Source organism: Perna viridis, chromosome 2 (assembly GCF_037379345.1).
Source record: "Perna viridis isolate PV_CMFRI_1.1 ecotype Kerala chromosome 2, ASM3737934v1, whole genome shotgun sequence".
NCBI classification, from domain to species: domain Eukaryota; kingdom Metazoa; phylum Mollusca; class Bivalvia; order Mytilida; family Mytilidae; genus Perna; species Perna viridis.
Window position 1 is genome coordinate 57,108,215 of NC_142446.1, and position 23,802 is coordinate 57,132,016.

The 23,802-nt window shown below is 32.4% G+C and overlaps 1 long non-coding RNA gene across 1 annotated transcript; it reads right to left on the minus strand.

The window, feature by feature from the left end:
- Positions 1–8,538: 8,538 nt before the first annotated feature.
- Positions 8,539–16,977, minus strand: LOC148626191 (uncharacterized). The gene is made up of 3 exons (XR_015919998.1): positions 16,763–16,977; positions 10,596–10,760; positions 8,539–9,503 (listed from the first exon to the last, which is right to left on the minus strand). It is a non-coding gene; the product is annotated as an uncharacterized LOC148626191 (long non-coding RNA).
- Positions 16,978–23,802: the final 6,825 nt, after the last annotated feature.

Here is a 23,802-nt window from a genome sequence, read left to right on the forward strand (position 1 = left end):
AGAGCAACTGGGATGTGTGCCCCAGGTGGTGGAATGGGGTACCCCTGGCGTGTTACATGCTGGGGTTGTCAGGCTATAATACGGAAAACCTGACCGCAAACCATAGTGGTGCACCGTGTTGGGAAAGATGCCACGTTCCTCGCACGTTAAAGAACCCTGCTGTGGTATTCGATAGGAGTAGGAACCTTTGGGCTCCGCCACAGGAGGCTAAATTGCCCGACCTTACCCATCCCCTTTTTCTTCAGTGGCAATCAAAATTTGTCGACCCTATTATCCTTGTGACCCATCCTTTCTTTTTTTTCATTTCATGTTCATTTTATCATCCACTTCATGTTCATTGTCTGAATATAGCTGAAATATTTCTGCTCGGACGTTATACCCGAACAAACAAACCATATACATGTAATTTGGTTGATGGAATGTTTATTTGTTCACTTTAGTTTTCGTTTTTATTTGTTGCAGCTTTTTCTTCTGCTTGTTCTTGATTGTTTGACAACTGACTGTTATCATATGGTAAAAGGGTATCTTGCCATTGATTTTTTATATCATGTAATGCATATAAATTGAAAAAAGAGAACGAATATGGCATGGTGCACCGGACGCATCAATTATTTGCAAAGAAATCTGAATTAAAACAGCATGTTGATGATATGTTTTCTAATGGTTCCTATTGATATTAAGTGTGCAAACATATTTTATGTGACTTTTTCTCTATTCATAAGGTTATGTTGTTAAAGAAATTACAACCATCTGTGAGTATTACAGTATCACCTTAAAGAGAACAAGGCCCGATTTCTCTTTAGAAGCGACACTAGATGAATTACGAATGCTGAGGATAATTTTATAATCAAGGTATTTTCATAGAAATGTTAATAAAAACTTTTCAATTTTATAATTCATAGAAAAATTCTGTATGTATATTAATGACAGATTTTTTTATCTTTTTAAAGATTAAAGGTTGAATTTACCCATCTCAGTAGGTCCAACTGTATGGTATTTATTATTATTAAAGTATATTTAATATCTTATTTATTATACAATTTATTCTTGCAGGCATGGGGCCAAGCTGAACTCGCCCCTTGCAGGTCCGGGTGACAAAAGAATGGGCCTGCAGCAGCGCTAAGCTTGTAAAAGGCGACTAAATAGTGCTCAGAAACCTGGCCGGGGGCTAGGCGCTCTGCCCACAGTGCAACTGGAATGTGTGCCCCAGGTGGTGGAATGGGGTACCCCTGGCGTGTTACATGCTGGGGTTGTCAGGCTATAATACGGAAAACCTGACCGCAAACCATAGTGGTGCACCGTGTTGGGAAAGACGCCACGTTCCTCGCACGTTAAAGAACCCTGCTGTGGTATTCGATAGGAGTAGGAACCTTTGGGCTCCGCCACAGGAGGCTAAATTGCCCGACCTTACCCATCCCCCCTTTTTCCAGTGGCAATCAAAATTTGTCGACCCTATTATCCTTGTGACCCTTCCTTTTTTTTCATTTCATGTTCATTTTATCATCCATTTCATGTTCATTGTCTGAATAAAGCTGAAATATTGCTGCTCGGACGTTTGTTTGTTTGTTGGGGTTTAACGTCCGAGCAGCAATATTTCAGCTATATTCAGACGATGAACATGAAATTGATGATACAATGAACATGAAATGATGATGAAATAAAAAAGGAATGGGACACAAGGACAATGGGGTCGACAAATTTTGATTGCCACTGCAAATAGGGAGAGGTGGGTAGGGTCGGGCAATTTAGCCTCCTGTGGCGGAGCCCCATGGTTCCTACTCCGGGAGAATACCACAGTAAGGTTCTTTAACGTGCGAGGAACGTGGCATCTTTCCCAACACGGTGCACCACTATGGTTTGCGGTCAGATTTTCCGTATTATAGCCCGACAACCCCAGCATATAACACGCCAGGGGTACCCCATTCCACCGCCTGGGGCACACATCCCAGTTGCTCTGTGGGCAGTTTGTTTGTTTGTTTGTTGGGGTTTAACGTCCGAGCAGCAATATTTCAGCTATATTCAGACAATGAACATGAAATGGATGATAAAATGAACATGAAATGATAAAAAAAGGATGGGTCACAAGGACAACAAGGTCGACAAATTTTGATTACCACTAGAAAAAGGGGGAATGGGTAAGGTCGGGCAATTTAGCCTCCTGTGGCGGAGCGCAAAGGTTCCTACTCCTATCGAATACCACAGCAGGGTTCTTTAACGTGCGAGGAACGTGGCATCTTTCCCAACACGGTGCACCACTATGGTTTGCGGTCAGGTTTTCCGTATTATAGCCTGACAACCCCAGCATGTAACATGCCAGGGGTACCCCATTCCACCACCTGGGGCACACATCCCAGTTGCTCTGTGGGTAGAGCGCCTAGCCCCCGGCTAGGTTTCTGAGCACTATTTAGTCGCCTTTTACGACAAGCTTAGCCCACGGCTAGGGTTCTGAGCACTATTTAGTTGCCTTCTACAAGCTTAACGCTGCTGCAGGCCTATTCTTTTAACACCCGGACCTGCATGGGGCTGCTCGGACGTTAAACCCCAACAAAGATAACTTGTTCTTTTGATTCTTGAATAAAAGCCAGTTTTGTCATGCTTTGAATAATCGCTGATATACGACACATGATAAGACAAAGCATATTCAAAGAAAGACAACTGCATCTTATTCTCAAATGATAATGTTATCAATTTCGATCAAAATTTACATCTTTCGTTTGAAATATATAACTCAACTGTCAACAAATATCCTACTTACAAGTAATAACAAAATAGAAGCAAGAAGAACTAGCAATGTATGACAAAATGATCTGTTGGAGAGAATAATCAAGGGAACCAAGTTTATAGCGGTAATCAAAAGAATGCATGCAATCCAGGGACAAAGACCGGACATGGAAAACAGACATACACAACAAAGAACACAAAATAACTAAAATCATGCATACAAAGTAACAAAAGCAAATCAGGAACTCGAACTCCACTAAAACCTGGGAGCATGGACCAGGTGCACCGGTAGGGTAAGCGGAGAAAATATGCACGACACAAATGAAAAGTTAACTCAAAATAAGCAATAATGAAATGTAATAAAATTGAAATACTTACAAAGTACATTGCACATCCAAAACACGCATTCTTACTTCATATGTGTATTAAAGGATTTGATAAATGCGTCATAATCGACATGCATATATGGTAACATACTTAATCTACACAAATGAAATATAACAATTACAATTCCGGATGAAATCATCAAAACAAAAGAATATTTTAATAGAAAGACTTACTACAAATGTATACTACATAGTCTAGTTATTTAATCAAACCCCAAAATTTCAAATCTCTCAAACCTGATAAAATATAATACAAATAAATGAATATGAATCGAAATAAGCGAAAATAATGCAGAAACTTATATTAAAATAATCCAAATAATATCAAAGTGATATGGGGCAAATATGTCTTCCCGCTCACAAATATACAAATCTTTTTACTTCCAACCAACCAATCAGAAGACATATGTGGAACCAAGGCGTATACAGGTAGGATCCATCCAAAATCAAGTTAAGATAAAACGGAAACTCGTGTCACAGTCACATAATAAATAAAGGAAAGAAAAATCTTGCAATTTTAACAAATATCTTAATATATACTGCATAAACATTGGCAATCTCGTTATAAGTAATGGTTTAAAGCATTTGATCTTTTGGCTTCTTGTGCATGTATGTATAGAAAAGTGATTGGTTGTTAGACAAACTAGTCAGATGGTATTTGAAGCGTAACTTATGGACATTTGAATTGAAAAAAGCAACAATAAAGACTCTTAATTGAATAATAATAATAGTTCTTCCTAACATACGACTTCTGAGTCACATATTAAATTTCACAATTTCAATCATTTTTTTTTTTCTGTAAACAAATTGAGGATACATGCAAATAGGTTACAAAGATGTGATTGAATAAATATCGCACCTTGTTTGTATAATAATATGGTTTTCTTGATTTATTATTACTTGGTTAAATGACCTTTTCATTATGGTACTTAACAATTAATTTTAGAAAGGTAAACTATTAACAGATCTTTCCTATAAATGATAATTTGTTTGTTGGGGTTTAACGTCTGAGCAGCAATATTTCAGCTATATTCAGACGATATAAATGATAAAGCTGGGTTGTCTACGCATGCATGTTAGGTGATATACGAATAAAGCGGTACGTCGGGTGACGCAGAGATCATGTGTAAGAAGTATCTCTACACAGTATTATCACATCAAGTCAGTCACTGATGCTAAAACATTGTACAATTATAATGATTTCACAGACCCAATTTTCGTATTTGGTGGAACAGTGCCAGGTCATTGTGGTTACACATATTTTCTATATCAAATGCAGGTCTAGGCCTGTAATTCTCCGCTTCAGAAAGTTTAAGATGACATATAAGAAACTCCGAAAAAAAAATACATTCTGTAAACTGCAATATTTGAGGCAAAGAAAGACATTCATTTTCTTTGACTTTTATACCGGTAATTTCTAACATTCAGATAATCAGTTAACTTTTATTACTTTCATATATTGTTTACCTGCTGAATAACCTAAATCCTTACACGTATTTTCTTGCAGTAATTCACAGGTATTTTTTCAAGGAATTAGAGGCACGAGGAATGTTATAGGTACAAAGGAATTTGATTTTTTAATTATGTGTCATTGATATCAACTACATAGGTTGGTGATTGGTCTTTAAATATATGATTGGCCCAAAGGTGCAAACTGACTAGCAAGGTGGTATCTGAAGCGTTACTAAATGATTTTAAAAAAGAAATAATAATAAATAACGATAAAGCAAAGAATAATTATACGTAATGGAGCAGTGAAGTGGATAGGGTAATATATATATATATATATACTCTGTTTGCTACGAAATAAACATTAAATATATAAAACCTTCCTATATCCATTTTACTTAATGCATTTTTGGTCACTCCTGTTCTCATATGGGAGTTCACTAACAGAAGTAATAGCCAAGGGAGAGTTGCTGTTTTATTCGTCATAATACATGCTTAAATTAAATTAAATAATGTTAAAATCGAATAGTAGTGACCTATTTAATTATATTTGAATATTCAGAAATCTGACGGGGAACATTTTAAATTGGCTGTTTTAATGCTCTTGATGTGTAGTAGCTGGGATTTCATTCCCATGTCTGTTACAAAAGGCGAAATATTCATAGATCAGAGATGTGATAGACGGACAGTCCTTAGACTTGTCCAGGTTTGGATTCAATGTACGCATTCATTTTATAAATGGAAAAAAATATTTAAGTTTTACTAAATTTTGGAATAAAGGTTTTTATGCAGAAATGGAATTCACTTATCCTGAGATAAAATGAAAATACCACTCGTATATGATTATTATTCTTTATAATTTATAACCCAGAGGTCTTATTCCCTCTTTTTAATAATTTTAGGTCATTTTATAGTCTGTACAATCGGTACTTATAATTTTTAATGACAAAAGACCACCCATTCAAAACAAAATGAAACATAAAATCCAATATTTTAAACGATGCCGTTTTGAGTTGGAAGTTGTTGTATTATACACCCCAAAATGGGAGGTACATAGTGGTCGTCCGTTCGTCCGTCTCTAGGTGTAATCTGCAATTCCTTTTAATACTCTGAATGGAATTACATGACATCGTCACTATTTTTTCACGTGCTGCTATTTTGCACCTATTTTTGTTTTTTCCCCTCTAAATGATTTTTTTGTGTTTCCTTATGCAAGACATGGATATTTTTCATTGTTCGAGCAAGTCAGCAACTTTTTATTAGCAACTCCTCTAAAACTGCTGAATGGAATTCGATGACAATTTCACAAATTCTACTTCTCACTATGCCATTATGCATCTATTATTTTGTTTTTCCTTCTGAAATAATTTCGTTGTTTTCTTTATGGTTTCTGTGGATGAAATTGAGGTTTTGCTCACAGTTTTCTAGATTATTTCTTTTTTAACAGTATCAAAATCTTTGTTATCCTAAATCAAATAATAACAGCATTTTTTTTTCTCTATCAGTGCACATTGGATCTGGATGATCTCTTTAGAGTTTTCCGGAGTATATTAATTTGTACTAATAATGTGTTATTTTATATACAATATTTTAACCTTTTGGTCGAAATTAGCAAATATCATTTAAATAATCAAAATAATAAATAAATAATATCAAAGTGACATGCAGCAAATATGTCTTCCCGCTCACAAATATACAAACCTTTTTACTTCAAACCAACCAATCAGAAGACATATGTGGAACCAAGGCGTATACAGGTAGATATACAGGTAGGATCCATCCAAAATCAAGTTAAGATAAAGCGGAAACTCGTGTCACAGTCAAATAATAAATAAAGGAAAGAAAAATCTTGCAATTTTAACAAATATCATAATAATATATACTGCATAAACATTGGCAATCTCGTTATAAGTAATGGTTTAAAGCATTTGATCTTTTGGCTTCTTGTGCATGTATGTATAGAAAAGTGATTGGTTGTTAGACAAACTAGTCAGGTGGTATTTGAAGCGTAACTTATGGACATTTGAATTGAAAAAAGCAACAAATAAAAACTCTTAATTGAATAATAATAATAGTTCTTCCTAACATACGACTTCTGAGTCACATATTAAATTTCACAATTTCAATCAATTTTTTTTCTGTCAAAAAATTGTGGATACATGTAAATATGTTACAAAGATGTGATTGAATAAATATCGCACCTTGTTTGTATAATAATATGGTTTTCTTGATTTATTATTCAAAAGTAAGGTTAAATGAACTTGTCGTTATGGTACTTAACAATTAATTTTAGAAAGTTAAACCATTAACAGATCTTTCCTACAGATGATATAGCTGGGTTGTCTACGCATGCATGTTAGGTGATATACGAATTAAGCGGTATGTCGGGTGACGCAGAAATCATGCGTAAGAAGTATCTCTACACAGTATTATCACATCAAGTCAGTCACTGATGCTGAAACATTGTATATTATAATGATTCCACAGACCCAATTTTCGTATTTGGCGGAACAGTGCCAGGTCATTGTGGTTACACATATTTTCTATATCAAATGCAGGTCTAGGCCTGTAATTCTCCGCTTCAATATGTTTTTTGATTGCTTCCATAAACGTGTGAAAGATATCCAAATAAATTTTGTTCTTATTCCATATTAATAGCGATAAAGCGGTTTTTTGGGTTTTTTTTTTTTTTTTTGTTTTTGTTTTTTTTTCAATAAATTAAAGGTTCGGGGGTAATTTACTACGTTAAACATTATTAAAAAAACAAGCTGAAAAAGGATTTGAAATTATTGTTTCTGACTTCCAAGAATCATTTTGTGAAAGTAGCCTTACACGTAACTATTTTTTGGATGATTTTGGGGGAACGGGTCGGGTTTTTTTTATTATTGTTTTGTGTCTTATTTGGTTTTGGTTTGAATTATTATTATTATTATTATTGGGCATTTTTTTTCTTAGGACTACAGTGCATTCCTTGTATCTAACATGGTGTTCATTGTACAATTTCAGTTGTAATTATACTTGCTACCAAATTGATACAATTTTCTCTTAATAATTTTTTTTTAATTTGTGTGTGTTGTATATAAAACTATATTTGATATAATATTAATTGTATTGTACAATATCATTTTTTCGAAGTGAATACTTTATTGACATTATAGAAGTATTTTAAAAGAAATCATTTTGCTAATTTTGAATTCATTATCTCTTTTTTTTTTTCTAATAACAAAATGTCTTTTTTCTTTATTACCTCCGTTAACAAGTTCTAAATGCATACAATTTTCAGACGCACTGGTACTTTTTGATGTAAGAGAAAGCAGAACGTTATACGTCAATGAAAGGGTATTAATAGTAAACTCGTGTAATTTTATTCAGATTGTTATAGCTAACTGTATTTACATTACTTAGTTAAGTAGAGTTATTCCTCTTGTAGTAACAAAACAACTTAGTTGATATGGCTACACGACCGAAATATTTTTATAAGTTTTCAAGTTTTACAAAGTATTTAAATTTAATGTATATCTGCTTGTTAGAAGTTATTGCGAAAGAGTGTTTTTATTTGATTTTGTTTACAGCAAAAATGGTCTGAATATGTCCACGTTATTTTAGTATACATGCTTTGAAAAGAAAGGTGTTTAACACTAATTTGCTAGTTCTATTCTACATTCTAGTTTCTTTGTTGCGATTGTCTGTTTTCCATGTCTGGTCTTTGTTCCTGGTTTGAATATTTTGATTTCCGCTAGAATTTAGGTTTCCGTGATTTCTCTTTTAACCATTCGGCTTATTAAAAAGTAAATGATATTTCAAAAATAAACTTAAACTTATATTCAGGTAGTTTTTAAAGAAAATTTCTAATTCTGAAGATATGTGTCAAGCCTTTTTGTTATTGTTCGGAAAATAAATAAAATGATGTTTTAGTTCTTAAAAGTATGGGTTAATAAAATCACGACATGGTAGACTTCATCAAGTTCCAAATAAATAGGAGTATATTGCTGAAAAATACTTCGAAAACCAAAAACATTTTTTTAAATACTCAATTGCGATGCTAGAAAATATAGAATACAATTTGTTTTTTTAACAAATGGTATATTATTTTATAAATTACCTCTTTCGGGCAAATATTTGAAATAAATTTGTTTCAGAATATAGACGCATTTTCTATAAGTTTCCATCGATTTCGTGGTACAATTTAATCGGTAACAAAAACTTTAATCATTTTAGTACAAGCATATTTTATGTAACACCAGTTCTCTCTTTTGGTTCCATATTTTACGTTGTTTATACTTTTGGTTTGGTTTTTTGTGTGTTTGTTTGTTTGTTTGGGGTTTTTTGTTTTGTGTGATTTGTTTTGTTATGTTTTGTTTTGTTTTTTTATGTTTTTTTTTATGTTTTTTGTTTTTTGGCTTAATAGTGTATTTGAATTCATTTAACACATTTAGATTCATAATTTCAATTATACTGTAATTTTAATTTATAATTTAAATCACTTAATAAGATATGGTTTTAATTTTGTTTCTACATAATAAATAACTATTTTTTAGTTTGAATATTATAAAACAAATTTAGGTCTTCTCTTGCGTTAACATTTCTAGTTATAAGTATTAATGTATTTTATGCAACAAAGAGAATTAATATATTTTTTTTATTTCGACAACGTATTACGATTTCTTAATTAGCTTTTGTTTCTTAATTGTCATATATTCAAGGAAGTATAAGTTAATTACCAAATCTAAGGTATAAATCCCGTTAATGTTGACAGGTAATTCTACAGGTAAAGCCAACGACAATCCATCATTTTAGTTCACCTGTCAAACCATGGGCAATAACTCATCTCTCGAAATAAACTTGTCTCTTCACTCGGTCGACAACAGTCACGGCACATTCATCAAAACAGTAGAACGTCTTTGAATTCCCCACAAAACGGGATTCGGCGTTGAATTTTGCCTGAAACTAGTAATATAACGACACGTATGATTTATGACAGCTCCTGTGGAATTTAGCAGTGATGGTTGTTTTTCTTCACATTTTTACATCTTGTGACATCCTTTATAGCATAGATATATCTTCATTTGTATTGTTCTCACGTCGGTCATATTATATACATTCATGTGGTGTTTTTCATATAGCTATTATATCTACTAATAAAAATCTTATTGTAACCACCCATAAACAGTGGAAGTCATAAAAAACTGTTCATCACAAGAGAAAACTGCACCCGAGCATCGTTTTGTTTTCCTTTATTCTCTTTATAAAACAGTAAAAATAATTGTTCAGTAATTGTTTCAAATTTCAAAATAGCAGTCTTTACAGAGTTGTGACAAGACACCTGCTTCTTTGGAAAAAAAAGATTCGAAACCTAGATTTTTTATTTAAATATATATATATATATATATATATATATATATATATCTAGGTTTCGAATCGTTTTTTATATATATATACTTTGTACTGAATTATTGAAGAAGTAAATGTCTACTTTTATTCATACAAATTAATCGAATTTAAAAACATATTTATAGAAAAATGTACCTTTGAAGTATATATAAACATTTACTGCTATCAATTAAACATTAATGATTAAATAAAGACCTTTCAAATGTAAAATTGATAGGTCGCGTGGCAGATCCCTTGTAAAGTAAGTGTCAGATTAATGCATTAGTGTCTAAGATGTCATCTGAACAGACAACTTATATTGCACTTCTGATACATCAGGTGTTGTTGTCCATCGAAAATAATTCTGTCCACAAATTCATTAGTTCAACATGACAAGTAGTAATCAGTGTATTTAGGTGTTTACTGTATTACATAAATGGTTGTCAGAATACTTGTATTTTCATGTTCGGTTAAATATAGGCCAATGTATTTGACAAATATCCTTTTTAAAAAATAACAAACACAGTTGTCGTTCTTCGTATGTTCTAAAAATGATATCTAGCCGTCAAATCAGATAAGATACCTTTTCTTATTACCATAGATACTTTTTCTGCAGTTAAAATTCCGTCATACGTGGTAAAGATAAAATCTTGTGAAACCGATACTTACTGGAATCAAAAATAACTGATCAGTTGTCACACCCACTGACTAGCTCTGACATTAATGTCATGATATAATAGGAGAAATACTTCCACTTCCTCGCTAAATTTATTGCTACCAGATGCTGGCATCTACTCGTATCTCCAACAACTGGCACTGCGCTGAAAACAATTTCTAAAACCAACAAAATTTTAGCAAAAACTTAATATAATTCATTAACTATCTTCTTTGGAGGTGCCGACATCTGATCAGCACAGTGGGATATAGAAAATGTTGCCCACCATTCTCTTAATAAATTTTAATTCTTTTCTTGAGTGGATAATGATCTTTGAGAGAAAATGTGTGAAATAAACGTCAGAATACGATACAACGGTATTTACTTCATAAAAATAATCCGTGCTTATTAAAATTGATTTACGGGTTTTAAATGTTGCGATAAATAGATTGTACATTATACAAGTGTAGGAAACTAAACGAAAATGTACGTGTTGTGTAGGTCACAAGTCTTCTGGGCAGACAAATTACTTATTCAAATTTGCCTTACCTCAGAAACGTGCAGAACAAAAAACGAAGTATGGCAATAAATGAAAATTGAAGATATCAAGGTTCAGTGGCATTTCAAATTTTCTGTACAAACTTCATGTATTTCAGAAATTAGTTACGTGCGTTCATCGATCACTATGTCCCTCTACTATTAACTACGTACTGAGGTTCTGGCAGAAATGGAGTGAAGTTTTACGAGTTTGTCAATGCTTTTCCGCCAGAAAGATTAAATATCTGACTTCGAAGCTTCCTTTAATGTGTATAAAGACGCCTTGAGAGGTTTCCTAGCCATTAAGCCAGGAAGTAGAACAATCCTGGGATATTCTATTTACCAGGCTTAATTGAGATCCAGGTACAGAACAGCTGGTGAATGTCGTAATAAGACGACCAAAATTAAAACAAAGCAAGTTATTAAATGTGTTAACAAACCTTGCACCCAAGTTTGCATAGATAAAAGCTAAGGTTTTGAAATTACATTTCCCTTTTTTTCTATTTATTTACATTTCTCTTCAGAGAGCTTAATTCGTAAAAGAACTTCTTTATGTCTTATCTTACTGTAAATAGTCGAAGGTATTCCGATATCATTAGAACGATTGTCGATATGGATGGACTGTTTAAAGCGGGTAATTTCATGAGGAGTCAGGATTTTACGTTTATATCTTAAGCAATTGTTTTTCTATTGAATCACTATATGCTTCCTATAGAGCAGTTTTCATTGCCTTTTCTTCACCCTTTGACTTATTATAAAATGTTCTATAAATAGTTTGTCTTGATTTTTACGTTAAGAAAATTAATATGAATTCGTTCACTGACACATTTTGTTTTGAAACCATAACAAATGTAAAACAAAAAAAAAACAAGTGAAAAAGGAACTTAGAATTCTCAAAAACCCTTTTGATTAAACAGGAAAAGCTCAATTTATTGAGTTTCTGTGAGCTTTTTCTTATTTCATTCCTTGTATATGTAACTTGTTCTCCTTTTATTGTCATTTGAAATGTCCTAGCTTTCATCTCTTTGCATTTTCCTTCGTTGACAATTCCTTATTCATACTTTTTAATAATTCTGAGAATTGATGAAAGTGGTTACAAGTTTGTTTTGTAGATAGTCATTTGCGCCAATTTGACGTCTTTTTGTGCCATTGTACGTTTGTATCATTTACATTTTAAAAACATAAACATATTTGCACAAAAAAAGAGAAGTATCTGAAATGTCAATCTAATAAAAAGCAATGGAATGAAATTGGATAAAATTGCGGACGTGAAATACTGGTAAAAACAAACTTTAAAATTCTGAACAACCAAGAATTACAATACTCTCTTCATCCATTTTAACAACTCATAATAAATGATTACTGATGGTCTTTCTGATACAATTTCTCTTTGTTTTCTTTCCATGCTACTATTTATATTTGGCGCTCCTATATCCTTTCGTTGGTTTCAAGTGTAGCTAAGTCTATCTACTACTACTTACTTAATTGAAGTACATGTACAAATAGACGGGCACAAATAAATTTCTTATTCTTGCGTAATGAAAACAATTGTTTAATGCATGTGGCGCAAATGATACCTCTAAAAATAGGGAGTTGGCACAAAAGATTTGTTACCTTGACCTTAACAACCTACTTTTTTCTGAATTCATGAATATAATTTCAGCGAAAGGGAACTTCTAATGTCCAATGTATTACTATGATTATTTTGAAGTATAATGTGCACACATTTCAAATTAAACTATAGTCATAGTATGTTCAAGCAGAGTATAACAATGAGAAAGAGTAATCAAGGTTATAGCGGAAATCAAAACAATGCAATCCAGGAACAAAGACCAGACAAACACGACAAATAACATAAAAAAAACCAAAATAATATATCCAAAGTAAGAAAAGTAAATAAACAACTCGGACTCCACTAAATGATTGATTGTTGGGGTTTAACGTCCGAGCGCCAATATTTCAGCTTTATTCAGACGATGAACATGAAATGGATGATAAAATGAAGAAGGGAGGGATGGGTAAGGTTGGGTAATTTAGCCTCCTGTGGCGGACCGCAAAGGTTCCTACTCCTATCGAACACCACAGCAGGGTTCTTTAACGTGCGAGGAACGTGACATCTTTCCCAACACGGTGCACCACTATGGTTTGCGGTCAGGTTTTCCGTATTAAAGCCTGACAACCCCAGCATGTAACACGCCAGAGGTACCCCATTCCACCACCTGGGGCACACATCCCAGTTGCTCTGTGGGCAGAGCGCCGGCTAGGTTTCTGAGCACTATTTAGTCGCCTTTTACGACAAGGTTAGCGCTGCTGCAGGCCTATTCTTTTGACACCCGGACCTGCCCGGGGCCGGACTCCACTAAAACCTAGGAGCATGGACCAGGTGCACAGGTAGGGTAAGCGTCCTCTGCTTTTCTAGAAACACCCGCCGATTTGCTCATGAAAAGTCAAGTCCCGGGTAGACGAAAGAGGTTATTGTCGCGACCTATTTTGTTACAAAAATAATCAGCCCTATATAAGGTTTTACTTGAAATTATTGTATGAAGTAACAAAACAATGCAGGATTAGAGAGGGAGTTTCAAGCAGGCACCAGGGAAACATTCAGCATGAGTCAGTAAGGAACCTAGGCGAAATCTGATATTTGTTCCCCTCTATCTTATTTGAGGGTGATTGACAACCAGTTATTTTCCCATAGTACAGATACAATTTAGTTTGTAAGATTATAATACAGGGGTGTATTGATCAATGTAAAAATTCCCAGGACGGCCAATCAAATCTGAAGTCTTTCTATGTTAGTTAACTGCTTGCTTGCCTTCCATTTTTGTTACAAAGTCATTTGAAGTAAACTGTATTTAGAAACCTTTTAATGGCGCTTTTATTCTATTTCAAGTTTAATCTAGAAAAGGGTGTATTAAATTGGGTATCGTTTTCATATAATAATTAAGTATTGTCATTATTTTCGCAGAAAAGGCGAGGAAATGTTGTGTTAAAGCGTAAATCACACAACAGAGTTTTCTATTAATTGGATTTTTACGGAAAACGAAGCCAGGTAAAAAACACGGCATAAAAATAAAACGGATCTTGCTAAAACCTTGGTCATTTTGCCGGAATTATTTCTCTCTAGTTCCGTCATTATCTTGTTGTTTTTCCTCCAATTTACATTGGAAAATGATCTATTACCGAAATCAGATTTCAACGATTTCATCATCACTGCGGTTTGTCAATAATTAAAGAAGAAAAAAAAAATAATCGGTCTTTTTAAGCAGAAAATTTTACGATGACCTTTACAAGATATATTTTTTTTGCGCCAAAGGTGCATTATTGAAAATTTAAATTTTTTTTTACTTGTTGTTTTGTTTTGTTTTTTGAGTGTTTTATGTTTTATTTATTTATTTATTTATTTTTATTCGTTTGAGGCCTTATTGTTTATGATTTTTTTCTTTTTTTTTTTGGGGGGGGGGGCTTTTTTAATTGGTTTTTTTATTTAATTTTTTTTATTAGGTTGTTTTTTTTCCTAAAGGGAAGCTTTCTTTATATTAACTATCAGATTGGAACAAAAGAAAATGTTTGTCTTCTCTAAGCGAAACTATCAATGGAGTTATGAAATGTAATCATAGAAATTTGATATTTCTTTCGAATGTTTGAAATTATAGGGTTTGTTCGACTTAATCAATCAATGTCTATAGAATTAGTACCGTCTAATACTAGAAGTCTTGTTTAGCGACATCCTAAGGGAGCCTGTGTTACCAATCAGCCATCGTACCCAACAACATCTAACTACTTTATTTTAATTTTGATGGAGAGTACACCCAGTTCTAATCGTTTTGTCATCTCTCTTGACGCTATAATTCCGTTAGACGAATCATCCATTATAGTTTTGGACAGAAACCTTGATGCTTTGTGTTGTTTCTATTATTTTTTTTTAGTTCTATTGCAACTGCTCAATAGTTTTACTTAAAATTTGATGTTAATAAAATGTCATAAATTACGAAATGCTTAAGAAAGCTTTTAGAAAACATTCTGTATATGATCAAGGTGAACTCCCAAAAATCAAAAGGGTCAGTTAGTGATTTTACATTTATATCCACTGACGAATTTCTTAATTATAAACTTTTATCGTTTTAAGGAAATAACATAATTGTTAATTTAAGGCGTGTCGGACTGAAACATTCACAGATCGAATTTTATTTTCATCAAATGTTTGTACAGTCAAATACTGAATACAATTATTTCAATATTGAACAAAAATATTAAGGTAAGGACACGAAATTCCTTATTAACTGCAATACAACTCATTTTTTTTAATACCGTGAGACTGAAATTTTACCAAATACTTATACCTCTTATTTGTCTAGCCTTCAAATCCATTAGTAGATAAAGAACCAATGCAGCATAATTTCTTTTTTTTTATTTTTCATACTTGAGTAATTGCTGAAGTAAGACTAATTAAATAGGAAAAGCAGCGTCACACCTTAAGTATTTTTTTAAATAAGATACAAGACATTGCTTTGCGCGTTAATGTTTTATGTCTTTGTTTTTGTTTTTGTTTTTTTTTTATTGTTTTTTTTTAAGGTTTTTTTTTTTTTTTTTTTTTTTTGTTTTTTTTGTCTACTTTGCACACTGTTAATAAGAATGTCTTACGGGAGACCATTTTCATGAAAGAAGCAGTTGTTCCATTCTTCATCTAGAGCTTCCATTAGCGGTTTTGGTTGTATTTTCTTATTTTTTCCTTTTTACTTGCAAAAATCGTGAGGATATTTTAAGATTTATAAGATTATTCAGCTGTCACGTTTGTGATAACCTTTGTAGCTTGAAATAGAGACCAGTCAGATTTTCATTGAAATATTATTTACTACATTGTGGTACCTACTGGCATTGATAAAGTTAGCTCATGCAAAATGATGTTACAAAATACAATAATATTACAATAATCTAGGACTACTCTTAAATATTTCTTGAACTGCATTATTGTTGCTAGACTATTACCGGATTATACTCACTTGCCAATGTGACTGGTGCAGCTAGCGAAGCAGGACATACTTACCCTGGTGTCAATTCAGGTTTTTTGTGGAAGTTTTCATATTACTTGAGACCCGTGCATGTCCGGGTGTCAGAAGAATAGGCCTGCAGCAGCGCTAACCTTGTCGTAAAAGACGACTAAATAGTGCTTAGAACCTTAGTCGGGGGGGGGGCTAGGGCGCTCTGCCCACAGAGCAACTGGGTTGTGTGCCTCAGGTGGTGGAATGTGGTACCCCTGGTGTGTTACATGCTGGGGTTGTCAGGCTATAATACGGAAAACTTGACCGCAAACCATAGTAGTGCACCGTGTTGGGAAAGATGCCACGATCCTCGCAAGTTCAAAACCATAATGTGGTATTCATCCGGAGTAGGAACCATAGGGCTCCGCTACAGGAGGTTAAATTACCCGACCCTACCCATCTATCTCTATAAATTTGTCGACCCCATTGTCCTTGTGTCCCGTCACTGTTTCATTTCATCATCATTTCATGTTCATTTTATTATCCATTTCATGTTCATCGTCTGAATATAGCTGAAATATTGCTGCTCAGACGTTAAACCCCAACAAACAAACAAAAATCAAATCTATAAGATACACTGTATTAAAAAACAGTTACATATTTACCTGTGCATCTAATCCATGCTTAAGATTTTAGTGGCATCCGGGTTGTCCATTTACTTAAGTTTATTTGTACGTGTTCTTTTAATTAATTAATGTTCTTTGCTGTTTGTGTCTATCTGCTTTTTTTCCTTGGAGAATATTCTCGTGATTTACGCTCAAATCTTTCTTCTTTTGATTACTAAATATGAATATTGAAATAAAATATCTCTACCTTCATTAGAGGTATATATACAGACTTGCTAAAGTTGACAAGATTCTTAGTTTTAAAAAAATGTTTCAAAATTTTAGCGATATTTACTTTATCAAAATATCAAGCCTCAATGACACTACCTTTGTTGCTAAATTGGAATAGAAATGAAAATGTTAAAAACTATTTTGAAATAATAGTGTCAATGTATAAATCAGGCTGATCCTACGATATGAGAGGCACAGGGTAAATTTTATCGCACTGATTTTTTTTTTCAATGCAATGTATATAGTACACGTATGTCAAAAGGTACGAAGTTCTTTTTTAATCGACAATGGATGACCTAGAAAATTATTTTAAAGTTCATCTCCCTTTTTCTCAACACATTTCAATACATTCTGTGTAACTTATTTCTCTTTTATCATTACAGTAAATCCAAAACCAACATTCAACTTTAAGATAGGATGCATTTGTGAACTTTTGAAAATAAAATTTGTGGTGTGCCACCAACAGCCTGGTTTTTGCATTGACACCCTCTTAAAACTTGTTTTGACATGATAGTGTATTAACACTATCCCATTTCTGTCTTTCTTATATGTACAGAAAGACATATTTACAGTACATGAAACCATGCCAAGATTTAAAGTTTAATAAGTTCTAAAACATAAGCGTTATTTCTCAGTAAATATTTCTAAGAATAAGATGCTGTCGTCGCTTCTGCTCCTGTTTTCTATATGATAAAAGTATATCGTACGCAACTGGCTAGCATACTATACACAACTTTAACTTTCAAAGATTTTAGTATGTCAAATTTAAATATTCCGAAGAAGTAAAGATTTCTGTTAAGGAAATAGAATTTGAATAACACGTATAAAAATTTAATTGATTCCGTATTTGGTCTCATCGAAAATAGGCACCATGGGAAATGACTATGTTGGAAGTAGTGATCGAATTCTCTACCTTCCACATCTTGTCAGTTTCTTCTCTCATGTTATTACTACATCAAATTAGTAATTATTCTTGTCTAAGATTGATGAGAAATTTGAGACAAAAAACCGAAATTCAAATCTCGCCAGGGAAGTGTCCTATCGTAAAATGTTCTTCGTCTTATTTCATTGTTACTTAATCATTCATTAAATCGAAGTTTTCAGGGGATCTATCAGGTTGAGAACTCCATGAATCTGTACAATGAACACCTTATATATATTTTGCACTACATATTTAGGGTTTTAATACAACCGCATTTATATACTGTAAAAAAAACAATTTGGATATGTCCCAACTTCTATTCCCATTTTTCCGTATATAAGATTTAAAATTATTAACAAACGGTTTGGTTATATTTATATATTTGTTCATATTTTAAAGACTTATACAACAGTGCAAATAGCCGTTCAAGCTGTTTGTATTTGCATTTTTCACTTTATATTTTTCGGGTTTTTGTTTCGTTTTTTTTTAACCAAATATTATAAAAATGAAAAGCATAATTAAGAAAATACGTATTTATAAACATATAAATGCTAGGAACCTTTATACACTGTACTTAATAGCAACACCATGACAAAATTTCTCAAACGTCATCAAGTAAAATTAAAGGATTAGTAAAACTGAAGTCGGGTCGATTAACACAGATTTAATTTACAAAAAAAAAAGATTTTTTTAAAGAAAATTGTTCTTAAAGTTAATTGAGATTTAAGAATAGTTTTCTGACATTGTTTGCTCATCAATGATTTAAAGTATGGAACTGTATATTTAAAAATATACACAAATCAAATGATACCAGAAACGAAATGGGTAGTATACAACTGTTTTCATCCTAAATATAAGGCACCAAGTGAGTATGTAGTTGTGTGTGTTTCTTTTCCATAGTTAATACAGTCGTAAATACAGTTATCTAAACATTAAACTTGGTTTCAACTAAAAATATAACAAGTTTAAAAGATTGTTTCTTAAGGCGTGCTGTTGATATAGAAAATTAGCATTTACCTTAATCTACAATCGACAGAACACATGTTCCGTTTTCTTATAAAATTTATTTTAACATGCATTGTTTCTGAAGTTTGTTTTTTTTTTTTCGAATACTATTTATATTATTTGCCTTCCATTAGTTTTTTTTTAATATACTAGCTGATGTTATTTTACTTTAATTTTTAAATTCTAAAATTAAGATTTATTTTTTTACATTGAAATATGATATGGCGTTTATATACGTATTATAGTCAGGAGTATGTTCTAGTTGTATTTAAATATTTCAAATTTCTACCAAATAGTACAATCGAATTTCTATCATATATATCAAGCAACAATTGTAAACATATTAATTTTCGCAGTGTACTAATTTCGCTATTTTCACGGTGGACAGAACAGTGCAAAAAGCAATATACCTGCGAAATTTATTTTAAACACTTTACAACACTAATCATTTTTTTAAAACCGTGAAAATTACTACCCGCAAATATGTTCATTTGGCAGAGTCCGCAAAATTTATCACCCGCAAAAATTAAAATGTTTACAGTATTTATTTGACTAACAATACAACAATATATTTACATATTTATGACAGTTTTTTTTAATCAATTTGACTACCTACTATTATATCTTTTATTCTGTTAAAACCACAAAAAAAACTGTTTCATTATTTATATAACAATAGACTTGACAGTTCATTTCGCATCTATAACTTGAAGGCAACCGTACACACACTCACACACTAAACAAAATGCATCGATTGTTTTTTAACTTAACCGAATCTTGATTCTTCGTTTGAAAAGTGTAATGTTTCCCAATACCCAAAATATGCCACACAAATTAATCCCATTCAGCAGACAAAACAGAAGGTAACTAAGGTACAAGCCTTTTCTTCACATTTTTATTTCCAAATCGTGCAGTAACAATCTGGTGTTGCAGATAAGAAATGAAATGTTCTGTATTATCAGAGTAGTAAATCATACCCCAAATACATCAAAAAGGTCTCCTGTCAGGTTAGCAAAAATGAATGGATTGAAAAAGTACTTGTATCGGTTAGCAGGGTTGGTTATTTTGCTGTCGTGAGAGGAGATTATCTTCAGCTCTCCTCTAGTCTTTTGATCTTGGTTCTGATTTATTGTTTAGTAGAAGAAATCTATTTCATTTATTACATTAATAAAGGTTCAGTGTTGTACCGCTTATTTATTCCAGATGATCATTGCATATTTGTCAATGACCAAATAGTGAGGAACAAAATGTAATAAAATATATAGGGGGCAATTAGGTTTATTTTTGCCGAAGGTAAGCTACATGATAATACTTCAAACTTAGTAAAGATATGCAATAAAATAATTGGTTTTACAACTGGTAATACAACAGTCCCGTCATTTAGATTTCTAAGTTGCCAATAAGTCGTGTATTCAGTTAATAAAATCATTTATTCATAATGATTTCGGGAGTATTTACTTGATGTTTGTGTTAAACAAAATAATATTTTACACTTTTGGATTCTTTTTTGTAGACAACACACAGTAGATCCTTGAAATTAAACGGTGTTGATTTTTTGGTTTTTTTTGTTTTTGTTTTGTTTTGTTTTGGTTTTTTTTTTGGGGGGGGGTCTAATTTTTCTTTAATTCTTAAAATTAAAAAAAAAGTTTAGCTTGTGTTCGATTACCATAGCCAGAATCCTATCGAATATTTATGTAAGTAAATATCGAAAACTTCTTTTTTTAATATTGTTTGTTATACGGTAAAAACTTGAACTAACGAACGATTAAATAGAAATTAATATTTCTGTTTCCTTGTGTATACATTGAATGTTTTTATTCGTCGGGGAATTACACGTGTATTAAATAATAATGATTAAAAAAAAAGAAATAAGCTTACTTTCAGCACGTTCTCTATTATTTGAAGATTAAAAATTTGTCGAAAAATAAAAACATACATTACATTTTGGTGAGCAAAGAACGAGGAAAAGGGTGTAATATACAAATGACTAAGACGTGCTGAAAACAACAATCTGACACTTAAATGACAAATACATAGCCATGAATTAAACCTGATAGAACGACCGAAACTATCAAAATACTTAACTATTTCTATAGTCAAACGGCAAAAGTTAAATTCCTTAAATATCCAAAATGTCGGTGTCATTACTGGTTCTTCGTATCACCTCTGAGGACGTAGATAAAATGTAATTCAAGTCGGACCTTTCGGTATTAATCAAGGGAAATGTGTTTGATACATGACTGATGTTGTAAATTAATCTTTTTAACCACAAAGAACGAAAATAATATAGCAACTTAACCCATTATTATGCACAAAATAGAAGACAGACACTATAATTTAATTAAATGCTTTAATTGTGGATGTAGTAATTCAATATAAAGTCTATTTTAGATTTAAAGATGCTATTTTTTCAAAATAATAATATTTTGAAGTAACCTTTTTTTACTTTGTGTGTTGTATTTTTACAAACATTTTGGTATTACTCTTAAATCTTTACAATAATATTTTTGTTTCTCTCGGAAAAAAGTAATGGACAAAAACTAGAGACGTTGAGGGATAGTGTGGAAGACATCTAAATTATCATAAATCATACTTAAAACACGTATTAAAAGCATTCCCCTTTCAAAGACCATGATGTACATTGTCATAAAGTATATTAAACATGTCATTTAATACATTAATCTATTAATGAAATTATCCTGCTAGTCTGTATTGCTTCCCCAACGGAATTTTTCTGTGTATGGTCATATCATTATCTTCTGCCGACTTCCTCACAATAACCACCATAAACATTTGGTGAAATCAATTGATGTATTTGTAAATATCAGGACGATAGACTGTAACACTTAAAGATCTGAGAACAGACATCATATTTTAAGGAATAAGATTTTTGTCGACTTCCATTTTAATTGGGTTTACCACTAAACAAAATCTACAATGACGATACAAACCAATGGGTTTCCGTTCTCGTTGTCCGTTAAAATAAAATCAGGAAAAAATGAGTTCTTTGGCAGATTTGTAAATCAAAAAAAGAATTGCAGTACTTTTGGTGATGCGTATTTCACTAAGTAAATTTTAAAGTTTGAAATTAATTTATTATTATAAGTCTGGGCAATGAAAAAGCTGTAGTATACACTGATATATATTCTGGAATTACAAATTTTCCAGCTTTATAAGGTCTAAATAAAATGTTTAATCATTGTTAGAAAACAAGTGGGACAATAAAAGAGAGCTATAAAGATCCGAGGACATTTATGCAAACCACACATATAGTTTCTAAATTGTCAAGTAATGGTACGGCAGGCAGAAAAACAAATGTGTTCTTGATGGACACATTGTCATTAAACTGTTTGTGCAGCTATTAAAGAACGTCACCATAAAGGTATTTATTTTCTCTCGGTGTAAATCCTTCTTACTCAAACAAAAAAGACCGAATCAATCAGTATTTTTTTTTGTACAAATGGTCACATATGATTGCTTGAACAAATCAATAAGTCGGGATGTATACCTTAGTCCACCGGGATTCCGATCGATGTTTTCAAAGGACATATAGTATAACGAGAATTACCGTACTGTTGTAATTTCACTATTCTCAAAATAAGAGTTTTTACTATAGCCAAGTCCTAAATATTATAACAGTGGTGTTAAAAGTAGTATGAAATTGCAAGTTTCGGCCATTGAGCACAAATGACGATATACTCGACGTGAAGTTGTTTGTAATTAACAAATGCCCATTTCTTCACTATCGTTGTAAGCGACAGAAATTTGAGTTTTACCAAAGGTGAATGCAGATAAACTCGTACCCAAACACTCGGGTAACACTTTAACATTCATAATACCCGTTTGGTACATAATTTGTACTTGGTGGAAATATATCGATTTTCATGGTCATAGATCAAAGATCAAGATCAAAAGTTTTACATAGTGTAGGGTTGCTAAGCTATATGTTGATTTTTTTATATTGATTATAGTTTTAACACTTTTTAGCCTAGGCACAATACATTGAATCGTTTAAGATCTTTTGTCCAGTCAAAATAGAGGATCAACATCTTCCAGTTGTAATCAAGTGTCTGATACATCTTACAGTTCTCAACATCATTCATATGATTGTGAAAGCTTCGCTTGGTAGACCAGATTTTGTCTTTAGCAAGACCCTTCATATAAAAACATGTTTAAATACAATTTCTAATAAACTTACTAGAACATAAAAAGAACAGAAGAAAAAGATTTTATTTGTAACTTATCTATACTATATATGAGGCCATTAAATCCGTAATAAGATATCGTTTATAAACGCTATTCCATGCCAACAATCATTCCAAATTCAAGACCACTGGCTCATGTAGTTTCTTAGGGGATAACCTTCGGAAATCCATCAATCAAATCTGTTACAGGCTTCTTGTGATCCATCTGGTCCCATTCTGCGGAACCAAAAGTAAAACTTAGTGTACAGGCAAACTATTTCCCGAGATTATGGCACATATGTATTTTCCATGGTGTTGAGTGGCCTCAACCGTTGAAGTTATCAATTAAACGGCATCAAAACAGATACGTTTTTTCGTGTTATCAAAGTTTTTGTCGTATTTAGTTTCAGAGAAATCACGTTTTAAAATTCAAATTCAAGTTTAAAATCCAGGAACAAAGATCAGACATGGAAATAAGACACACAAAACAAAGAACATAAAAAAATAATACGTACAAAGCAACAAAAGTAAATGAGCAGTTTAGACTCCAGTATAATCTGTCAGCATGGACCAGGTGCACCGGCAGGGCAAGCGTCCTCTGCTTTTCTAGAAACACCCACAGGGCTGCTCATAAAAAGTCAATTCCGGGTAGACGAAAGAGGAAAGGAAAAATAAGACACGTTGAACAAATCGGTTCT